Source organism: Odocoileus virginianus, chromosome 20 (genome assembly GCF_023699985.2).
Source record: "Odocoileus virginianus isolate 20LAN1187 ecotype Illinois chromosome 20, Ovbor_1.2, whole genome shotgun sequence".
NCBI classification, from domain to species: Eukaryota; Metazoa; Chordata; class Mammalia; order Artiodactyla; family Cervidae; genus Odocoileus; species Odocoileus virginianus.
Genome location: NC_069693.1, coordinates 53,731,622 through 53,752,637, shown reverse-complemented (window position 1 = coordinate 53,752,637; position 21,016 = coordinate 53,731,622). Strand labels below are relative to the sequence as shown.

The following is a 21,016-nucleotide window of genomic DNA, read 5'->3' as shown; positions in this document are numbered from 1 at the left end:
CAGAGGCCAGGGAGGGCCAAGGCCTGCCAGGCAGGAGAGAGCCGGTTCCTCGGAGCACAGGATCTGAATTTCAAGTAAGTGGGGTCAGAAACAGGCCACTGAGAGCAGTCCCAGCTCAGAGAGACACACGGACGGCAGAGGGATGACGGGATTCAGGGTTCGGCCTTAGATTTGAATCCCGGGATCGACTCTCCGCTTTTGTTCCTTCATTCCAAATCGCTTGGCTCTAGTTTGCAGACAAAATCCAGGCAGATGTTCTAGGAGTGATAAATAGCATACTTCCCAGCTCCACTTCCTCGCTGCTCTCTCATCCGTGTTTAGAGAGCTCGGAGGAGCCCAGTCATTGTTTTCTGCTGTCTTAAGGACCCCCGTGGTTTCTTTTATGAAAATGAACAGGAAATTCACCCTGCTTCTTCCTACAAAATGGATGTAAAATCTGCGCATCTCCCATCCTGCTCGTAGAAGGTGGAGGAAGGATTAGTTCACTGTCTGCCCCGTGCCAGGTGCCTGCCCCCTCATCTCCTTGCTTCACCCCCAGTTCCTCCACCTGGAGCCAGGATGCTCTCACAGGTGGCGGCTCAGACAGCTTCAGCGACTTACCCAAGGTCACGTGGTGAGTGGAGGGCAAGCTGGGTTGTCACCTCTGTCTGCTGACCTCAGAGCCCCTTCTTTCCTACACTCTGCCCAAAGCTGAGCCTCACCTTGGTCTTTCCGGTCGTGTCACAGGTAGAAGTGCTCTGCCCACCCGACCTTTGGCTGGAAACACAGAAGCCCATTGACCCTCGCGCCTGCAGCAGGACTCAGAGCTGGCCCTCCTTCCCAATCAATGCATATCATTTCGCTAAGAGATGGAGCCCGCTGCTGGAGAGATTGATTCCCTAGTTATTTATCTTCCTCTGCCCAGTGTAAATTGGTCAGCCTGATCCTATTCGCATGATAAAAATCATAATGTCTCAAATTACTTACTCAATAAAATGTGGGTTTGTCTATTATTAGTGATCATTAGGGTTATAATGCAGCATAGAAATTTGGAGCAAATTAACTGCATATGCAGGCTGTTGGGCTCATGTGCAGTTAATCATATGCACAGAGTTCCAGTGGGCAGAAGGTTTTGTGAGAATCGTTACAGGGTGAATTTGTGGGAGGGGAACTGAAGACCCAGATTATTTATTTTCTTTTATTCTCTTCTTCCCTGTTACTCTAGATTTCTCAAATGCACATTCATCTAACACAATGTAAATTTCTGTGCAAATATCGATACCCCCCCCCAAGATAAAAATGAAACCCACACACAGAACGATAGCTCAAATTAAAATAGCTTTTACTACTTCCATTCATCTGTCCCTGGGTTTTCGGATGATGAATCAGAATTCCACAATGGGCAAACACTTGAGGACACTCATATTCTCATCCTTCCTGCCTGTCTGTTAAGACTCTCTCTCAGTCTTTGCTTCTGACCCTCCCCATTCAGTGATGTCATGGACAACCTCGCTATTGTAAAGACGGTTCCCATCATACCTGGGCACTGCCGTTTCCTTTGTGGCGAATGCTTCCTGGACACGTGGGCAGGTGAGAGGTGCTGATTTCGGCTACTTATATCTGAACATATGTGAGGCATAGTTTTGAATGGTGATGTTAAGTTGAAAAAAGAAAGAAAAATGAATCTAAGTATAACTAGTTTCCTGTGAAGGTGCCAGGAAACGACAGTGAATTAAAGCTACTGGGGAAATAGAGGTGGTGGCATAGTAGTGGAAACTAGAGATTCTTTATAATTGTTTTCTATTTATATAAGATTTTTCTCCAGGGGAGTTTGACTTGTCCTTTGTGGATTCTGACGGCAAAACTAAGACCAGGGATGAGGGTTAGGAGCCAGGATTGAGCCCAAGTCAAAATAAATTTGGGGAGAAAAAGGAACTGCTTTGGATCAGTAAGTGACGAGTCCTGGGGTAGGTCTCACTTCAGGCATAGATGGATCCAGGTGCTGAAATGATATGATGAGAAAACTTTCTCTGACCATTTCTCAGTTTTTGATTTCTTCTGTGGTAGCTTTATTCTAAGAGATGCCTTCCTCCTGTAGCAGCCCTTGGCTTATATCCTACCGAGATGTCCAGAGCAAATTCTGTCAACAGATTACCCTCTGGCCACTGCTACCAATAGTTTGCCCAAAAGACTGGGGCTGTGGTTCATTGAATCTGCCTGGATCAGTCTGAACACATGTCCCTCTAGGCACTGTGGCCTGGGACCATGAAACTCCCTTGACTAGTTATAGTTCTGTTTCACTCTTGGAGCGGGGACATGGCATCAGCCTCACCCAAACCCATGGCCTGAGAGTTGCAGGGCAGATCGGCTACTTAGAGGAGGCAGGAATATTATTATAAGGCAAAAGGAAGGGGATGAATGGTAGGAATCTCCAAACAGCACGTCTCCCGAATCCAGGGAAGTCTGTTGAGGCTCACAGTTTTGGCCGTCAGCAAACACGTTTGAAGTGAGAAGGCAATGACCTTTGAAACATGTTTGAAAGTCGTGAAGTCCCAGCTGGCGTGCTCCCAGCAGGAGCCCCGTGGAGGGGACGGAGGTTCAGGAAGGTCCAGGTGAGCACGGAAGAATGCCGAGGAGCATGGATTCCAGAGTCCAGCACGCTCGACTTCATGTCCTAGCCCCACCACTTACTAACTGTGATAACATTTGCTTGGCATCACCAGAATCCCCATCTCCCCATGTGTAAAATGGGGCCGATCACAGTGCTCATTTCGTAGTGTTGGTATCATAACCAGTGAGATGATGTGTGTAAGGATTCTCCCATATGGTAACTTCTCAATAAAAGGGAAAAGGTGGAAATTAGCGCCAGTGAGTGCTGGATGACGCTAAGCTCTGCAGAGAGGTTATCTGCTCCCATCAATGTGATTTGGCCTCAAAGCTCACCATTGGTGGGAACCCTATGTTCACCTGTGATTACACATTAGAACTGAGTGCTTGGGTGACATACATACCCTTCCAAGGGCACAGAAGCAAGTGTGCAGCCTCTGAGACCATTGAAGACTCACTGGACATTCAACCTAACTGGGGGGGAAGAGGGAGTCTCACTGTCCTGGTGAGGATGAGCCCAGCTGTCCTGCTTGTAGCCTGGGGTGTGGCCTGGACCTGGTGATATTGGTAGGTGAGGGGTCCTCTCGGGAAATGGACAGAGGTGCCAAGTGACACACCTAGGCTGTGGACATGGCAGGGGCATTATTCTACCTCCCACCCATCCTTGTCTGTAGGAATATTGACGGAGTGCTTTCTACATAAGTGTGAATTGCCGTGGCAAGGGTCATGTGACGGGGTGGAAGGGTCAGTCACTGGAGATATGCAGATATAAGAGTTGTCACCTGAAACCATTTAATGTCTCTATTTAAGCTTCTTCGACCATAAAAAAAAAAAAAAAAAACTGTCGGTGGTGTCTGACTCTCTAGGGCTACAAAGCCTTGTGTGTGTGTGTGTATGTGTGTGTGTGTTAATTGCTCAGTCCTGTCTGACTCTTTGCGACCCCATGGACTGTAGCCCGCCAGGTTCTTCTGTCCATGAGATTCTGCAGGCAAGAATGCTAGAGTGGGTAGCCTTTGCATTCTCTAGGGGGTCTTCCCAACCCAGGGATCGAACCCAGGTCTCCTGCATTGCAGGCGGGTTCTTTACCATCTGAACCATCAGGGAAGCCCCAAGAGCCTTAGGCTTTAGTATCTAGATGGCCCTGCTTTCCTTCCCTCGGGCTGCGGTCACAAAGTGCCACAAACCCAGAGGCCTGAAACAACAGAAGCGTATCATCTCATAGTCCTGGAGGCAGATGTCTGCATGTCTGCAATCAAGGCATCAGCAGGCCATGCTCCCTCTAAAGCAGTGGTCCCCAACCTTTCTGGCACCAGGGACCAGTTTCGTGGAAGATAGTTTTTCCACGTACCATGGAGATGCGCGCGATGGGGCACAGCTGTAAATACAAAGGAAGCCAGTCGCTCACCTGCCGCTCACCTGCTGCGCGGCCCGGTTCCTAACAGGTCGTGGGCCAGTACCAGTGTGCATCCTAGGGGTTGGGGACCTCTGCTCTAAAGGCTCTGGGGGGATGTCCTCCCTCCCCTCTTTCTCGGTTCTGCTGATGCCAGCCACCCTCGACCCTGCTCTGCTTGTGGACCCATGGACCCACCACTCCAGTCTCTGCTCCATCATCACATAGCCATTCCCCCTGCGTCTCTGTTCCTGGGTTTGTCCGCCTCTTCTCTGAAGGACATCAGGCCTCCCATCCCGTCCCAACTAATTTCACATCAGCAAAACAAAGACCTGTTTCTGAATGAGGCCATATTCTGAGGTTCTGGGAAGGACTTGAATCTGGGGGAGACACGACTCAACCCGTTACAACCCAGACTCCAACGGGAGGCGTGAGAGACGAGACAGATCGCGGTGACTTTCTCCTTTGGTCTGCCCTGATGAGTTTTTTGTTTTGTCGTCGGTCTGGCTGCTGTGGACTCGGATGCCACGGCGCCTCCCAGGGCGGCTCTGCTGTGGGCGCTTGGTGACCTGTGGGTGACATCTGGGACCCAGTCTCACTGCCTCGGTGATGCTGGAGCTCAACATGACCGTGACATAAGCAGGTTTGCAGTCCTGCTTGATGAGGGGGACGGAATCTGACGACTCAGTGGCTCAGATTCACGGACTCTGAAGTTAGAACCGGAACTACTGAGCAGTCACCAGGGTTCAGAACCTCCCCTCCACGGAGGAGAGACTCACTTATAGAATGTCTAACCAGAAAGCACTCACAAACAGTTCAGTCCAGGGGTCAGAAAGGCTCTAGATGGGCCTCTGTCAAGAGCCAGGAACTCAGGTCTCCAGGGGCATCACGCCAAGATACAAAAGGAAAGGGTCTGAGATCGCAGGCATGGAAAAAGCTTTTTTTTTTTTTTTTTTTTTAAAAATTGGAGGAAGCAGGGAGAAACTTCCTTGGAAAAGCTGGTCCTCAGCTTTCTCGTTTTGAGCCGGAGGGCGGGCCAGGAGGGAGCTGCCCTGTCTGGGGCTTGGAGGTCATGTTTTCAGCCGAGGGAAGTGATCCTGAAGCTCTCCATCCTTGCAAAGCCAGGTGGAAGCTGGGGCCCCCAGCCCCTGCAGCCCCACACATGTGCCGCACACCTGGACCTCCACTCTACCTGTTTGCAAATTACCCCGTTTTCTGCTTGGTTCAGCAGCCTCCATTTCCCCTCCCCCGTGATGTAATTAGGCCTTCAGAGTTCACATGCACCTATTATGAGCCCTCCTGTGTTTTGTCGCGGTGTTGGGTTTCTGTAGCAGTAATCACATATATATATTAAAATTTGGTATCAATTGTTTGTCTAAATTATGCACAGTGGGCCATCCTAACCTGCCATTAACATAACATATGCTAAACAATGTGTTGGCTTGGTTTTTTTTTTCCCCCTTCTTTTTTTTCCTGATAATTATACTCTAAAGCATCAATTGCTTATTCAAGGAAATTGAACTTTTGAGTTTTTCCTCATTTCTTCAAACTTTCAGATTGTCTTGGCCGATGCAGATGCAGACCAAGCACTCCTTCTGCCATTGGTGGAGGTAGTCTCGGTATTTTGTTCCTGAGAAGTCCAAGGGGCACTTAGAGGTCACCAGCATTGTGGCTGTCCTAATGCTTGGAGATGGGAGTTAAACACCTGCGTCTGCCAGAGTCCCAATTCATCCATCGCCGGATATACACTGAGGACCTGTTAGGTGACAGGTGCCATCCTATGCACAAGACACAGAAGTGACCCAAACAAACAAGGTTTCTGTCCTCGGACAGTTTATAATCTAACGCAACAATCAACAAGCTATGTCTATAAAGGACCAGATAGTAAATGTGGCGACTCAGTGGTAAGGAACCTGCCTGCCGATGCAGGAGACGCAGTGTGCCCTCCCTGGGTCGGGAAGATCCCCTGGAGAAGGAAATGGCAACCCACTCCAGTATTCTGGCCTGGGAAATCCATGGACAGAAGAGCCTGGTGGGTTATAGTCTCTAAAGAGATAGGACACGTCTTGACAACTAAACAACATCAGCAAGTAAATATTTTAGGCTTTGTGGATCAGGCAAGTTCTGTCTCAAACCCTCAACTGCGTCACTGTGGTGTGAAAGCTGCCCTGTGCATAAATGGTGGGCGTGGCTATGTGCCAATAAAACTTTATTTATAAAAACAGGCAGTGGGCCAGATTGTGCCAACCCTTAGTCTAGTGGATCGGGGCAGACAGTGTATGCAAATCACTTAGTTTTTTGAAGCCAAGGGATAATTTTAGACTGTGGCAAATGATGTGAAAGAAGTAAGCCGTGCTGATATAAACGGCACCTGCCAACTTTTTCACACCAGGGCACAGACAAAATTTGTTCAGCACCACTGAGTTAAATGCATGAGGCTGCCCAGGGCTGGCACCTGAAAGATCCAGCACCCCAAGGGGAGTCAGTACTGTGCGCATCTGTAACATATTTGCGTTTCCTCGGGGATTTTCCATAGCGAGTGACCAGGGAGCCAAGTGTAGATGGCGTGCTCTCAGGGGTTTCTCCTAGATGACTGATGAGTTGAAAGGTGAATAGTGAGCAGTGACCAGCCATGGAAAAGGGTGTGGAGTGATGGGAGGACTCCATAATGGGGGAACTGGACAGGCAAAGACTCCAGGGCGGGAAAAAGCATGTCGTGTTGGAGCTGAGGGAGGCTGCATGCCCGGAAAGAGAGCATGCTAGAACCCTAGCATGAGATGAAACGGAGCAGCTTGTGTGAGCCTCGAAAGTGGATCGTGGGCCAGTACTGGGGTTCCTGCCGCTGCCTAACAAAGCATGCCCGTATCAGAGGCATAAAGCCATGGGGCCCAGCAGGGCTGGGCTGGGCCTGGCTGCGCTGTTCCTCTGGCCTTGCCGGGCCCAGCAGGACTTCCTTCTGGGTCTGCAGGTCGGTAGTTTTGCTCAAGCATCCTTGGATCCACTGGGGCTTCTGCCCGAGGCTGGACATGACACCTTAGACATGATCCGCAGCCTCCTGGAACCAACTGGGCTAGAGCAGGTGTAAATTTCTCCCGACAGTGACAGACAGACAAATGGCAAGCGCAACACATAAGGTCTCTTGAGGTGTGCAGGCAGAACTGGTGGACCTGCGCTTTCTACCACTTTCTGCGGCCCAAGACGAGTCACGTGACAGACACGGGGTGGAGGGCGGTGCAGAGTGACGCGGCAAAGGCCACAGCTCCCACGAGCGTGGGGGTCCAGCAGGACCTTTTGTTTGTGTCTGAGCTGAGCAAGAAGCTGTTCCCGCTTTCTAAGAACAAGAGTGATGTGATTTGATTTGCAATGGGGAAAAAAAAGACTAATCTGGCAGAGCTTGTTGGGGAGAGTAGATTGTGGGGGTAAGGGCGGAGGTGGGAGATGAGCCTGGGATGAACTTGTTGAAGACCCAGCGTGTCCCCCTCCTCAGGACACATGGACTCTGTCAGGTGAGCTGACAGCTATCACCTGTACTCGTCAATCTAAGTTCCACAGAAAGCTAAGCAGTGGAGGAGAAATGTGAAGTTACAGTCCAGCTTAGCAGCCTTGAATATTCCTCGTGAACTCAGGACTCTCACCCAAATCACACATCACAAGCTTTCCCATTACCGCTACAAGCAGGATTATTCCTGAGGAAACCATAGCCATCATATCTGTTATCATCACCACAATAAAATAAATGGGCATGAACTCCATTCCTGCTCCTTGCATTGCTTCGTGCTGGAGAAGGAATATTTGTGCGACTTGATGTTTGAATCTGTTGGGAGGAAAACTTGTCTTGAGAGGAATAAGTATTAGTCTACCCTGGGAAAGGAAGCTTTTCTTGGGAAATGGAGTCACCAAAGATTTCTGCATTATGCATCAGAGGCTGTAATAAAACCTAAGTGTCTTGGGAATTCTCTGGTTGCCCAGTAGTTAGGACTCCATGCTTTCACTGCCGAGGTCCTGGATTCAATCCCTGGGCGAAGAACTAAGACCCTGCAAGCCATGACAACCAGTTCACTCCAGTAATCCAAGGAAAGCACTTAACATAGAGCCGAGAATACAGAAAGTGCCTAAATAGTATCATTCCCATTCCATTGCCCAGGTACTGGACGGTAAGAAGGGAATTATCAGTACTAATATAGTGGGACTTGGTCTGAAATCAACACAGTTGATTCACCCATTTCAGGGAGACCATGGGAGTATGTTTGATACTTTTGGGGGTTTGATACTTTGTCACCAGTAGAATAATGATTTCCTCAGTTCTTGCCCTCTTGAGGGAAGGAATTAATTCGAAAGGCATGTGCAGTTATTAAGCACAGTGAAAAACACATTCCCAGAAAGGGGTGAGAGTGGCCTGTCTGGGAACAAGAGCGGCCCTGCAGTGGGTTGGGTGGGGGGTTTTTTTAGAGTGGGGGTCCCTCCAGGCGTCCTGTGTCGTTTGACTGACAAGTTGATTGACAGCTTTAGGTTCTATAACTTCTCCTAGTGTGCAGGCGCGTACCCATAAGCACCCAAGCAAAACCCATGACAGGACAGATCAATGCTAATTTATTTTCAAATAGGGCCTTATGAACCCCGGGTTTCCTTGAGTCACCTTTAGGTCTTGGTGCGCCTGTGCCAGCCTTGTGCTGGAGGTTTTGTCTTGCTTGGTCCTGATACGGCTGGAAACCTAGCATGGTCCTGGCCCACAAGAGGAAGGGTCTCTGGGCGTGCCCTGCTGACCAGGGTGCAGGTGGGGCAGGGAAAGACGGACCATCCAGGATGGGGTGGGGCCCGCTCATGCCTGACCGGCTATCAGTAAGTGGGTGGGGTGCAGACCGAAGTAATTAGATACTCTTAGTTACGGAATATGAAAGAAAAGGATGGAATCTTTCTGTCATATTCTCTGCAATATAAGGAGAAAACACGAACTCAAAGCTTGCGTGAAGAAGCACCTGGATTGCTTTTTGGGATTTTATCTGCAGCAACTAGAAGTGGAGGCAGAGCGTGATTTTTATTGCACACATACATAATTACAAAGCCTTTAGGTTTTTTTTTTTTTTTTTTGCCTACATGAATTTATGTTGGGATTAAATTTCCACCAATTAGAACCCAAATGAAGCCATTCTAATGTGATTCGTCCATCACAGAAGCATTGCCCTGCTGTCCCTACACACTAAGGAAACAAAATAGAAGTGAATTTTAAGTACCTAAAGCACAGCCTGTGAATGAATATCCAATTCAATTTGTAGGAAACTTTAGATTAATTAGGTTTATAATTTGCACAGTAAGGTAATGTAAACGTGTTGCTACCGCTTGACTTTTTGCTTAATCCTCTGAGTGGATGTTTAATCTTTTTAATATTAGAATTAAAGCAACTTGGAAGATATGAATATTAATCTAATTATATCCCGATCACTTTAATTTCTTTAATGTTTGAAATAACAAAACAACTTTACAAATTGGTTTAGGTTGAGGAACCCTTTTAGAGGCTTTTGCATCTCATCAGTAAGTGCCACTTAGAGGTTGCTGGCTTGGGAGGGCCACCTTCCACTTGCAGTTATGCAAATGAAAACCATTAATCCAGGGACCAGGACGATCTGACTTGTTAGGTGTGCTGCAGGAAATTGCAGCTTCTACTTTAGGAAGGCAGAATTTGCCAGCAGGAAAACCCAAGGAAGCACACAGCTTTATGGCACTCCAGCCATACAAAGTGAGAGCTTGCAAGGAGTCAGTGAGAAGTTAGAGCTAAGAGGATTTTTTTTCCCCCTTCCTTTTTCTGCTCTTATTATCTTAAGGAGGGGGAGGAAATCAGAGCAGGACACGAACACTGGCTGCAAACTTTATTACCTCATTATAATTGATACCTGCTCTCTGAGCCAATAAAAGAAGCTGTATTCTGCGCTCACTGTGTAAAATCTTTAATGTTTTAGGCTGTCAGTGTTAGCTGTGGTTAGGCTGACATAATTATGAGCTGCATGTCCCAATATATAGCTCTTTACCCACAAAAGCATGCTACAGCGGGGAATCTTTCAGAGATAATAAAAGGATTCATCAAGTGTCTATATGATAGCTACTTAAATCGCTATTGTTTTAGTTAGGACTGCAAAACATATCCCTTGGCTGTTTTTGTTCCTCATCTTTCTTGGCATTTTAGGAATTTCAGTCTTTTGTAGAAAGTATTCGGTGGCTTCCTAAAGAAGGGGGGAAAAAACCTTTTGTTGTGATTTCTGTTTTAAGATGACAGTAAGGAGAAACCCTTCCAAAGGCAATTACTGGAATTTTGGATTTGAGAAACAGAAAGCATTATTTTCTGGAACTAACTACAGATATGTAAAGGGTGGTAGAAAATGATCCAAAGACTTTATAGAATGCAGTAGAAAGTTCTAGAATTAGAATCAATTCCAACAAATGTCAAGTGAGATTTTCTATATTTTGAAGGTTTGTGTAATCTGTTTGCTCTTACTTATAGGCAGATGAAATGCCCTGAAAACAGTTTTCCTGTGGAGTTTATGTATTTCATCAAAGATCTAAAATGGCATAAATGTCCAACAGTAGCCAGTGATAATGAGGCCAAAGAATCGGTATAAGATACAATAGGTAAAAGAAACAAAGCTCTTCAATTAAATGTTCACCATTTCATTTTGAATAAAGCAAATGGTAACAAAGATTACCCTGGCACAGCCTATTTTTTTATTTTATGGTTTATAATGTTTTAGTCAGGCTTTCGGATTAACGTTATATATTAGCTGAATTAACATGAAGATTCGTTTAAGAGGGATGCAAATTTTTTGCTATTTCCCAGTTTCGAAGTAGAGTTTGAATTCCTCTCCCTCTGGTTCTAGGCTGCTCTTAGCGACTTGCTTGGCAAATAGGATGTGGCAGAAGCAACGCAGCGGGTTCTCCAAACCTGTGTCACAGAAAGCCTTACAGATTCCGCCCAGGTATCTTGGAATACCCGCCCTTGGAGTTCTGAGTTACCACGTATGAAGTCTGACTACCCAGAAGCCGCCATGTTGAAGGAAGCCCAAGGTCACCCTGTAGAAAGGCTTATGGCGAGTGAGGTGCTTGGCCTTCTTCCCAGGAATCCCCGGGGAGTCATTCCAGTTCAGGCCCCGGATAGCAGGTGTCAGAGTTGAGTCACTCCCCATCTGCCACCCCAGTGCCCTGTCCTAACTGCAGATTTTTGAGACACCCCCTCCACCAAAAAAAAGAGAAAATGCTGTTGTTTTAAGATACCACCTTTTGGGTTTTTCTTACGGAGCAGTAAGAGCAAATAGAGCAACCCCCTCCCTGCCCCCTCCAAAGCAAGTCGCTGTGAACAGTGAGCTGCGATTTTTGAGTTTGCCTTTGGAGGTAGTCTCTTTATTTTATGGAAATGCAGAGTATCTGTAGAAGCCCAAAGATTTTTCCTTTCCTAAAACTCTTAGACTTACGGACTTTGATGCCTCAACTTTGCTCCTTTTTCATCTATGTTCACTTTATGGTTTTCCCTTTGGAAGTGGGGATTAAGAGAGAGAAGTTCTCCCAGATGTAAATTTCTCATAAACATTGGAACTCCGTGTTGCTAATTCTTTCATTCTCTGACCCATTGCCTGATCTTCTGTTTAGCAAGGGTTTTCCATGAAATAGAAGGCTTTAACTGTAGAATTACTAACTGTAATAGCTTAGCACAGCTCAGCCTACTAAAAAAAGAAAACACCTCTATCCCCACTAAGTTCTTAGATTGTAATACCGCCTATCAGTCCGTGTCCGTCTTTTCACCAAAGTCTGCTTTGCTTTAGTCTTTCAGTGCCAACTCATGAGATGCGTACTAGGCAAAGAAAAACAGCATTTCTTTCCACATTCTTAGGACCCCAGAAGTTTAAAACTTGGGAATGGGAAGTAGGGTCCCTGAAGAAAGGTGACTGTTTTCTGCAAGTGGTCACATTCATCAAAGAATGCCTGTAATGCAGGTAAGAGCCTGGACTTAGGCACAGAGTAGTGTGCGAATGAAGTCTGCTCCCTGTCCTGTAGCTTAAGCGGAGGTGTGTTGCATTTGGGGCCGAGGGTTTGGTGAGGCAAAGGCGTTACAAGCTTATTCAGGTGATTTCTGTCCCAGGATTCTCAGCACAGGCGGTCTCGACGTTTGGGGTCAGGTGGCTCCTTGCGGTGGGGCCTGCCCTGCGTGTTGTAGGATGTTGAGCCGCATGCTTATCTTCGACCCCCAAGATGCCGGTGGCGCCCTCTCCCTGGATATGACAACACACGATGTCCCCAGACGCTTCCAGGTGACCCTTCCTACCTTCCCTATGTGTCTTTGACTCAACAGATCTTGGTTGCTAAGGCATATGACCTTGAAAGTGTGGCGGAGAGCTGAACTTGGCTTTCTTTAAAGGAAGAAAGGGTCTCCTTCCTCTCAAATGCCATAGGAATCGTTCAAAGCCAGCGACAGCCTTTTGGATGCACTGGGCACTTCCAGCCTACAAAAAAGTGGTGCTAATATTGAGAGTATAGTGGCATGCTCGTAGGGACCAGATATTGATCATCTATCACTGTTGAAAACATCACTGTCAGTATCCCTGTTCAGCATCACAAATATGAAGGAGAAATATAAAGGATTCTAGAAAATGCCAGAAGTGGTTTTTATAGCCAGGGGGGACTGAATTGAAGAGCTTAACCCACTAATCTATTATGGGCGCCCTGGGAGTGCTAGAGTGGGTTCTCTTACACGCTGAGAGTGTTTTCTTTCGAGGGTAATGTGGAGCGGCATTTTAGTTCCATTTTTAATGGTGGAGGCAGGAATTGCCTGGATCTCTTTTTGAGTGCGTTACCCGTCTCCCCATAGCAAACTTATGTTTATGCCAGCCAGCTCACCCAGCATGAGGGCACGGATTGGAGTGGAAATCAATGGGCTAGCATTTGGATGCAATTGCCCCAAATTATCAGAAAGAGAAGAAGACCACTGTCATTCACTAGCCATAGCATTTTCACCAACTGTTTTCGCTAAGTGTTAGTTGGGTGTGTTCTGTTCAATTCTCTGGCCCCTTTCTCATGGGAATTTTTCTATAAACACCATTATTAACTGCAGTTGTGTTTTCTGTGATGGAGCTAGACTGAAGATTTGATCCACATTCACTCCCTCATTTCCTTCAGGTGGCTGGTGACTCATTTGGGGACACACGCAAAAGTCTTTTGCTCCTTGAAAGCAAGAAAGTTGGTTTTTTCCCAAATGTCTGCTAAACAAGTACCAGTGGATCCAACCTGCTGAGGCGTTGTTACAGGTTAATCTGTGGTTTGTGTTCCCAGGAAGCTCAGTCTCAGGGACTGAGAGGCAGCACTTGGAGACCTTGGAGTGAGAGTCAGGAGGTCCTGGCCTCGAATCCGAGCTCCACTGCGTCCTACAAGCCTCCTCTCCTCACCTGTTTGAGCATCTGCATTCTTTCCATGTTCTTCACATGGCATGAGTATCTCTCCACATTATTAGAAATACAGATACATCATCATTATAAATGGCCAGATCATTCCAATTGCTCTTTGCATCTGCCTCCTCTCTGGCTCTTTTTCATGTTCATGATGCTTTTTGCATAGTGATCACAGAGCTTCGTCTGCAAAAAAAAAAAGAAGTGATTCTTGGAAACATGTCTCTTTCCAGGGTAGGAAATGTAGCGTTTAATTTTTGTATTCCTTCTTCCTCACTCTGTACAGTTCTAGGACACAGCACCTGGACACAGAGAGCCCCACAGACAAGTATCACCTCCCCTCTAAGCTGTGTGATGCTGGACTGCTTACTTTGCATCTCTGAGCCTCTGTATTCTCCATATAAAATGGAAGAAAAAAAAAATTCTTAGTTTCCAGAATTGCTGTGAGGATAAAACAAGTAGCCCTTGGTATCATGTTTGGCTCAGTAAAAATATGTGTTTCTGAACGGTGTGATTATTGTTCTTTACTGTTTGTTGAAAATGAGTGACCAGGACTTCCCTGGTGGTCCAGTGGCTAAGACTCCATGCTCCAAATCCAGGGGTTCAATCCCTGGTCAAAGAACTAAACACCGTATGCCACAACTAAAGATCCCAATGGCTGCTATTAAGAATTCACAAACTGCAACTAGAGATTCTGTGTGCGCAGAAAAGAGTGATGACTGTAGCAAGAAAGAGGGGAAGGAGGAAGGAAGGGAAGAAAGAAAAGGCAAGAAAGGGGAAGGAGAGAGAAAAGAAGTTTATCAACCTCGATATGAGAAATTCACATCTCTTCACGGTGAACGAAAATAGCTTGACCTTTACAAATTTGGCCTGATCCCTGGAAGGAAAACTGTCCCTAGGCATAAGATTTATGTAATCAATCAGCTAGATCTTATTTTGGCTGAGCTTTGCCTCCATCTGTGGGTTTACCCAGCAGTATCTGTGGGCATGCAAGGAGACACCTGGATTTGGGCCAGGTGTGTGGATCCCAAGAGGAACAAGACCAGCGCCACTTCTGCCGCCTCACTTTGACCAAGGTTTGTGGAGAGGGGTGTCAGATTTCTCAAATGAAGATGTAGGCCACGGAGTGGAATTTGAGTTTCAGATATGCAGTGGATCATTTTTTAGATACAAGTATGTCCCAAATATTGCATGGGACATATGTATACTGGAATATTATTTTATTCAATAGTAAAAAAGTTAGCCTCTGTTTCTCTCTCACTTTTAGTAAAATATGCTCCATGTAGCTTGGGGGGCACACTTAAATGAAAAAGTATCTCATCCTAAACTAAAAAAATGAATCGTTATATATTTGAAATCAAATATCACTGGGGATCCAGTATATTTTTCTTTGCTAGCTCTGGCATTTGTACTTACAGAACAACAAGAAAAGGTCTTACTCGTCTCCAAACACTTTGGACACGTCGAAACCTGACATCATTGAGCCTTGAAGGTGGCACAGAGCGCCTTAAATCTGATCCCAAACCATGACTGTTGAACAGATTTATGGTTTCTTGTCAATCACACTGATTTTGGGAGATTGTAATCAGTGTGGAGTTTTATAGGAAATGTCTCCTTCTGAAATGACATTTTAAGTTAATGTGAAATTGCATTTTAATTTAATTCAAGGGAAGTTGTAAACAGGTGGGAGAATTATGTAACAATAATTGTGTTTGCAAGAAATTGATTTCATCCTAAAATTACATGAATATGCGATTACAGTTTGTTGTCATCCTGAAATGCGCCGTTTAACCATAAAATACAGCATAAAAGACATCTTCCTGTTGACATCCTTAATCTACTGTGTAATTGCTTAAGTAAGAACATTAACAATATTGTCAGCTACCTATTCCCAAATACCTTAACGACCTCACTAGTATGGGTTTGAGTTTGGTATCTGCAAAGTATAAAGTAGAAACTCAACAGTACTTGAGAATTTGGCACTGGCTCACAATATTCTTAACCAAACAAAGACATGGAGACCTTGAGAGACAAGTAACCCCGCAACAGTGTTAAAGCTGTTCTCTTAATAATCCTACCCCACTTTTCAAAGACATTACCTTTTCGCTACTTAAAAATACTTTGGACTGTTTCACCCATGCAAAAATAGCTTTATTAACAACTTTAGTAATTTATCATGCTGTTTCTTTTTTCTCAGAAATGTTGCTTTTGTACACTGAGAGTTCATTCATTTCAAGTTTGTCCTTGGCAATTCTTTATTGAACAGATTCCATTTTATTCTCTCTCTCTCGTCTCTTTATTTTTTTTTTTAAATACAAAGCTGATAAATAACGAAGACCAAGCAGGCTCAAACCGATTATATTTCTGGATACAAACCAGATGTGCAGTTAATCCATCATTGTTCCTGTGTCAGCTACCCCCACCCTCACCTACACTTGAAGAAAAACAAACCCAGCCTGATTTCCATGCTAGTTCATTTCCTTGAACTCGGTAAGAGCCTCACTGCAGTAATTTCCAAAAATAGTTTTGGAAAATGCAGAAAACTGCAGTGCTAATTCTGCCCGCTACACTGTGAGCACAGACCCTTGTGAATTTCACTGCGTGCTTCCCTCTCGGCCGAGATGCTTGGCCCCTGCCTGTCACTGGTGAGAACCTTGTAAACCAGAGTGACAGCATGGTTCAGGGATGCTCCTGCTTTTTGTAGCTCCTGCAACTCTAATTGTCCCAGAGATGGCTGGTGCCACCTGGCTTATTTCAATTTGTGCTTAGTATCAGTAGAATCTCGTTTCATCTGGCCAGTACTGACTGGTAATAAATAGCAGTGTTATTCCCTTCCTTCTGTGCTAAGCTGCTTCAATTGTGTCCGACTCTGTGTGACCCTATGGACTGTAGCCTGCCAGGTTCCTCTATCCATGGGATTCTCCAGGCAAGAATAACTGCAATGCCCTCCTCCAGGGGATCTTCCGGACCCAGGGATCAAACCCACATCTCTCATGTCTTCTGCACTGGCAGGTGGGTTCTTTATCATTAGCCCTACCTGGGGCTTGGCAAACTAAAAAAAGAAAAAAAAAAAGCACTGAAAAATACCTTACCTCTTAAAAAGGTATAAGGCTGCCCTGGTAGCTCAGACAGTGAAGAATCTGCCTGTGATGCAGAGACCTGAGTTCGATCCCTGGGTTGGGAAGATCCCTTGGAGAAGGGAACAGCAGCCCACCCCAGTATTCTTGCCTGGAGAATTCCATGGACAAGTACCCTGGCAGGCCCCAGTCCATGCGGTGGCAAAGAGTCAGACATGACTGAGCAACTTTCACTTTCTTCAAAAGTGACTGGGCATCTGAGGAGTTCTTCCTAGTCGCACTTTGTAAGCAAAATCACAGACCAGCCTCCTACTGTCTCATCTTTTGTTTAATGTAACCATCGAGGCCATTGGCAGTCCTCCGCCTGCATTCTTTGTGTTCTTAAGATTCTCAGCCTCTCTGGAGCTGCCTTCAGGGGCCTGGGTGTGTGCTGTGACTTGAGGAATAGTGATTGATCCTTATGACAACTAACATCAGTTGAGCAGAGCTTATTGTAGGCCAAGGACCCTTCTAAAAACTTGCATCCACTCATGAACACTGTGAAATAAGTGTTATGGTTTTACTGATGCAAAAACAAGCAGAGGGCTCAGGGGTACACTGAAGGCCACACAGTCTGTACGAGGCAGAGCGCTCAGTCTGGTGTTCCGACTTACAACCTGGTGTACTGCGCGGCCCCTCTAGGGAGCGTGCCACTTGAACGCAAAGGTGGTAGCTTGAGTTTCCTCAGTCCCCATTCAGAATCTCTCATTACGCCTTTAAGTTAAGGCAGACACAATAACCCGGTTTTGCTCTGTGTGCCCAATCCACAGCCTGTCTCGACCAGCAGAAAGGTTAGGAAAGACTGAAGTCTGGTCTAGGCTCCAAAGGATTGAATCCCACAGTCAATGCGGGATGTCTGCTCTGAGCACAGGAGGACTGTAGGTACCAGGCATCCGCCACTCCTGGTTTAAAGCATTTGAGTCTCGGATAAAATGCAAATTGTACCTGTCGGAATGCACATGCAGTCCCTTGTGGTTGCTGATGCTTAGACGAGAGTCAGCGTATTTAGTAAGCATGACGCAGAGAAGTTGGGTCAGAAGACAGGTGTGTTTGGAACTACACGGATGCTAATCCGTGACAGTGTTGGTTCCTGGGAGTGAGGAGCCCACAGTGGAAGGGAAGAAACAGAAATACAAGTTCCAGCTGCCCTGAAAACAAACTGCCCATGTCCTGATTTTGCTCTGGGCTGCTTAAGATCGCTGTCACAGTCTTGAGTGCACCAGTAGCAGTTTGGATCATGGCTAATACGAAGGCTCTGTGCTGGGCACTGTGGGTGTGTTCGCCTCTGGTCAAGGTCAGAGCAGTCTTCCTTGGAGAGATTGCTGTTCCCACTGCATGCAGGAGATGTGGGTGACCGAGGGGATCCATCCTCATGGCAAAGCTGGGATTCAGAACGACGCCCACGTACTTTTCAAGCTTCTCTCTCCCTTAGAAGAATTGTCTCCAAGGTGGGGGTGAGGGTAGTGTGATTCCTGATGCCCTTCCAGGTGGGGCTGCAACTGGAGGTTGCAGGGGCGAAATAGCCCTTTATGTTTGCTTTGCACAAACCCAGGATGGGGAGGGGAGGGATCAAGAGAGCCAGAAAGGACCATCCATGAGTTTTCGCACTTTAGAACCATCACAGAACATCTCCTTTCCTGCATTCTCTGTTTATGAGCAAAATGCCCAATACCTTCCGGCTTGCGCTTTGAGCTGCTTTTAATTATCTTCCGTCGGATGGAGCAAAGGTAATGGGGACCTGTCATCGTCGTGGAGGGCTGTTGAAATTTTATTTCTGTGGGGAAGGCAGCCACCGTTTGCCCAGGAACCAAGGCCCCTCCAAGTTGAGGACACTTCCCAGTGCCACATGGTGTAAATCACAGCGCAAACTATGCGATTATCCCCTGCAGAGGAATCGAGTGCGGCTTTATGGGATTCTTCACCAAGCACTTAGGAATAATCTGATATAAAACAGCAGGGGTGGAGAGTAATGACAACTTTAAATTAGTTTAATGAATGTTTACATTTTTTTAAAAAAGGCTTTTCCGCAAACCTGGAAATACATAGTGACAGCTTCGTTTCCGGGTCCCCACCCCAGTGGTACCTCCTGGTTTTTCAGCCCTGGGAGGATGCTGGTTTAACTTAACCCCTTCAGCGCCAGTGCATCGGGCGCCCCCATCATCCCTTCTGGCTTCCAACAGTCCCTGGAATGGTGCTCCGTCGTATTTCCATTATAAACATCAGATCGGTATTGAGGGAACATCTGTTTTAAGTCAACTGAGCCTCAGTCCAGGAAAAAATAAATTTCTGGCTCTCCACCTGCTCCGAAGGTCAATTACCCACCCACATCAGCCAGAGATGGCTGATGGGCTGCAGATGCAGTCTATTTTTAGCTGGGTTTTGGCAGGTAAGCCGCTGTTGACTGCAGCAGAAGAAGGAGAAGAGGGTATGGGAGGCTGATAAACCATGACAGTGTTTTAAGTGTGGTGTGGTGCCAAGGCCCCCAGCAAATCCCCGTAAGGTGCTTCCGGGCCTTTTCCCCACTTGCGATGAAGAATTCGTGTTGGCAAAGGACACAGAGTGGGGAGTCTTTACGTTGCTTACAATATGTGGAGCGGACCTCAAGGTATTTTGGATAAGATGCAACTATTGCATTTCAGCTATAGTTACCTACCCCGAGGTGCCCCTGTTCTCTTTAACAGTGTTTTCAAAGAATGATCTTCTTTTTGGTTCCGAAATCCAGATACTTTGCCTTGTGTCTCTATCTTGGCTCCCTCACTTCCCATCAGGCTGAATTCTATGCATAGGCTGCCCATCTGGAATGTTAGTCAAAGCTATGCAGATGAACTCGGCCTGGGCTCTAGAAGGAACAATCACCATCAAACAAAAGCAAGAAATAAAACCAAAGCCTAAAGGGTTGGTGCCCTGTCAGGAACATCTGGCAAAGCAAATGGAGAATTCCAAAAACTGATTTAGAAATAGACTCAGGCCTGCTTTGGCCTTTAAGCCATCAATAGAAGCGTCAAATCTAGCCCAGGAGAGTGGGGTTTTGTGGTCCCCAGTTGACTGGCATTCCATCCAGCACCTCAAAAAAAAAAAAAAAAGAAAGAAAAAAAACCCTCTGTGAAGAAATCCACAAGCCCTTAGGAGCCAGAAGAAAACTGAGTAAAAATAGCTTTCAGGAGCACCAGCTTCCATCTCTGTGGGATCTAAGAAGTTGGAAAGCCTAAAGAGCCGGGTGCTAGCTGCTGCTTCACAGGCTGAAATCAATTTTTAAATAGGAAATCCAAAGATAATGAGATAAGTGCGGAAGCAAACAAATGGCAATTTTCAGTTAATGAGAATGTTGGAAGAGTGAGAACCCAGATTCTCCTGGAGATGACTCTAGCCAAACCATCAGAGGACAGGGAGCCAGACACATTTGTGTGTTCTAGAAGCCTTTGGAATGTAGAAAAGGGTACAGATGAACCAGTTTGCAGGGCAGGAATAGACACGCAGACCTAGAGAATGGACATTGGACACAGTGGGGGAAGGGAGGGGTGATCTGGGAGAGTACATTGACATATACATACACACTACCACGTGTAAAACTGGGTTTCCCAGGTGGCACTAGTGGTAAAGAATCGCCTGCCAATGTAGAAGAACTGGGTTGGGAGAGTCCCTGGAGCTGGAAATGGCAACCCACTCCAGTACTCTTGCCTGGGAAATCCCATGGACAGAGGAGCCTGGTGGGCTACAGTCCATGGGGTCACAAAGGGTTGGACACGACTGACTGCACACGCACACGCAAACACACACACACATACACACACACCCATAAAACTCCACTGTTGCACCTCTGTCCTCCTGGGATGTTCTTCTAAGTCCTGAGAAGACTCACTCCCTGTAGGTTTCTGCTCAGATATCTCCTCCTTAGGGAGACTTTGCCTGGACACCCACCATCCATAACACTTTTACCTTCATGTTCTTGGGGTACCCCCTACCTTGTTGTTTTGTTTTTTTTTTTTTTTTCTTTTTCCTTTGCAGACATGGTACATTTCTGTTTATTTATGGTTAGTCCACCCTGCTAGAAGGTAGAGTCAATGACCGCTCCATTCCCCATGTCTACAACAGTGTCTGGCCAGCACAGCAAAGTGCTTTAAATACTGTGTAGCTTGAATTGAATGCGTGTGTTGCAGAATTTAGTGTTGGAAGCCATCTGCAAATGAAAAGCCCTTTCTTCCCTTCAGGCCCTTTCCAAGGAAGGCAGCCTCATCAGAGAGCCCTCTCCTGGGAATTCCCAAAATCCCAGTGAAGGACTTGAAGCGAGCCAGTACATAATTAGCTTTGAGATAGGAACCTACGCAAAAGCAGAGTCCACAGATTTCCTAACTGATCTTCCTGCCTTTGTGTTGGCCACGGCCAGACCCTGGCACTCGAAGCTGCCAATGCAGCACCCCGGGAGAGGCAGAGGGTGGCGGTGGAAGATTCCTTAACCCTGCGCAGACACGCCGTTCGTGTTAATGGAATCTGATAAGGGTGAC

The 21,016-nt window shown here is 46.4% G+C and overlaps 1 protein-coding gene across 1 annotated transcript in view; it reads left to right on the top strand.

Annotated features, from left to right (window-relative positions):
• WWOX (WW domain containing oxidoreductase) overlaps nt 1-21,016 on the top strand; it is an 895,414-nt gene that overhangs the window by 746,492 nt on the left and 127,906 nt on the right. The window lies entirely within an intron of this gene.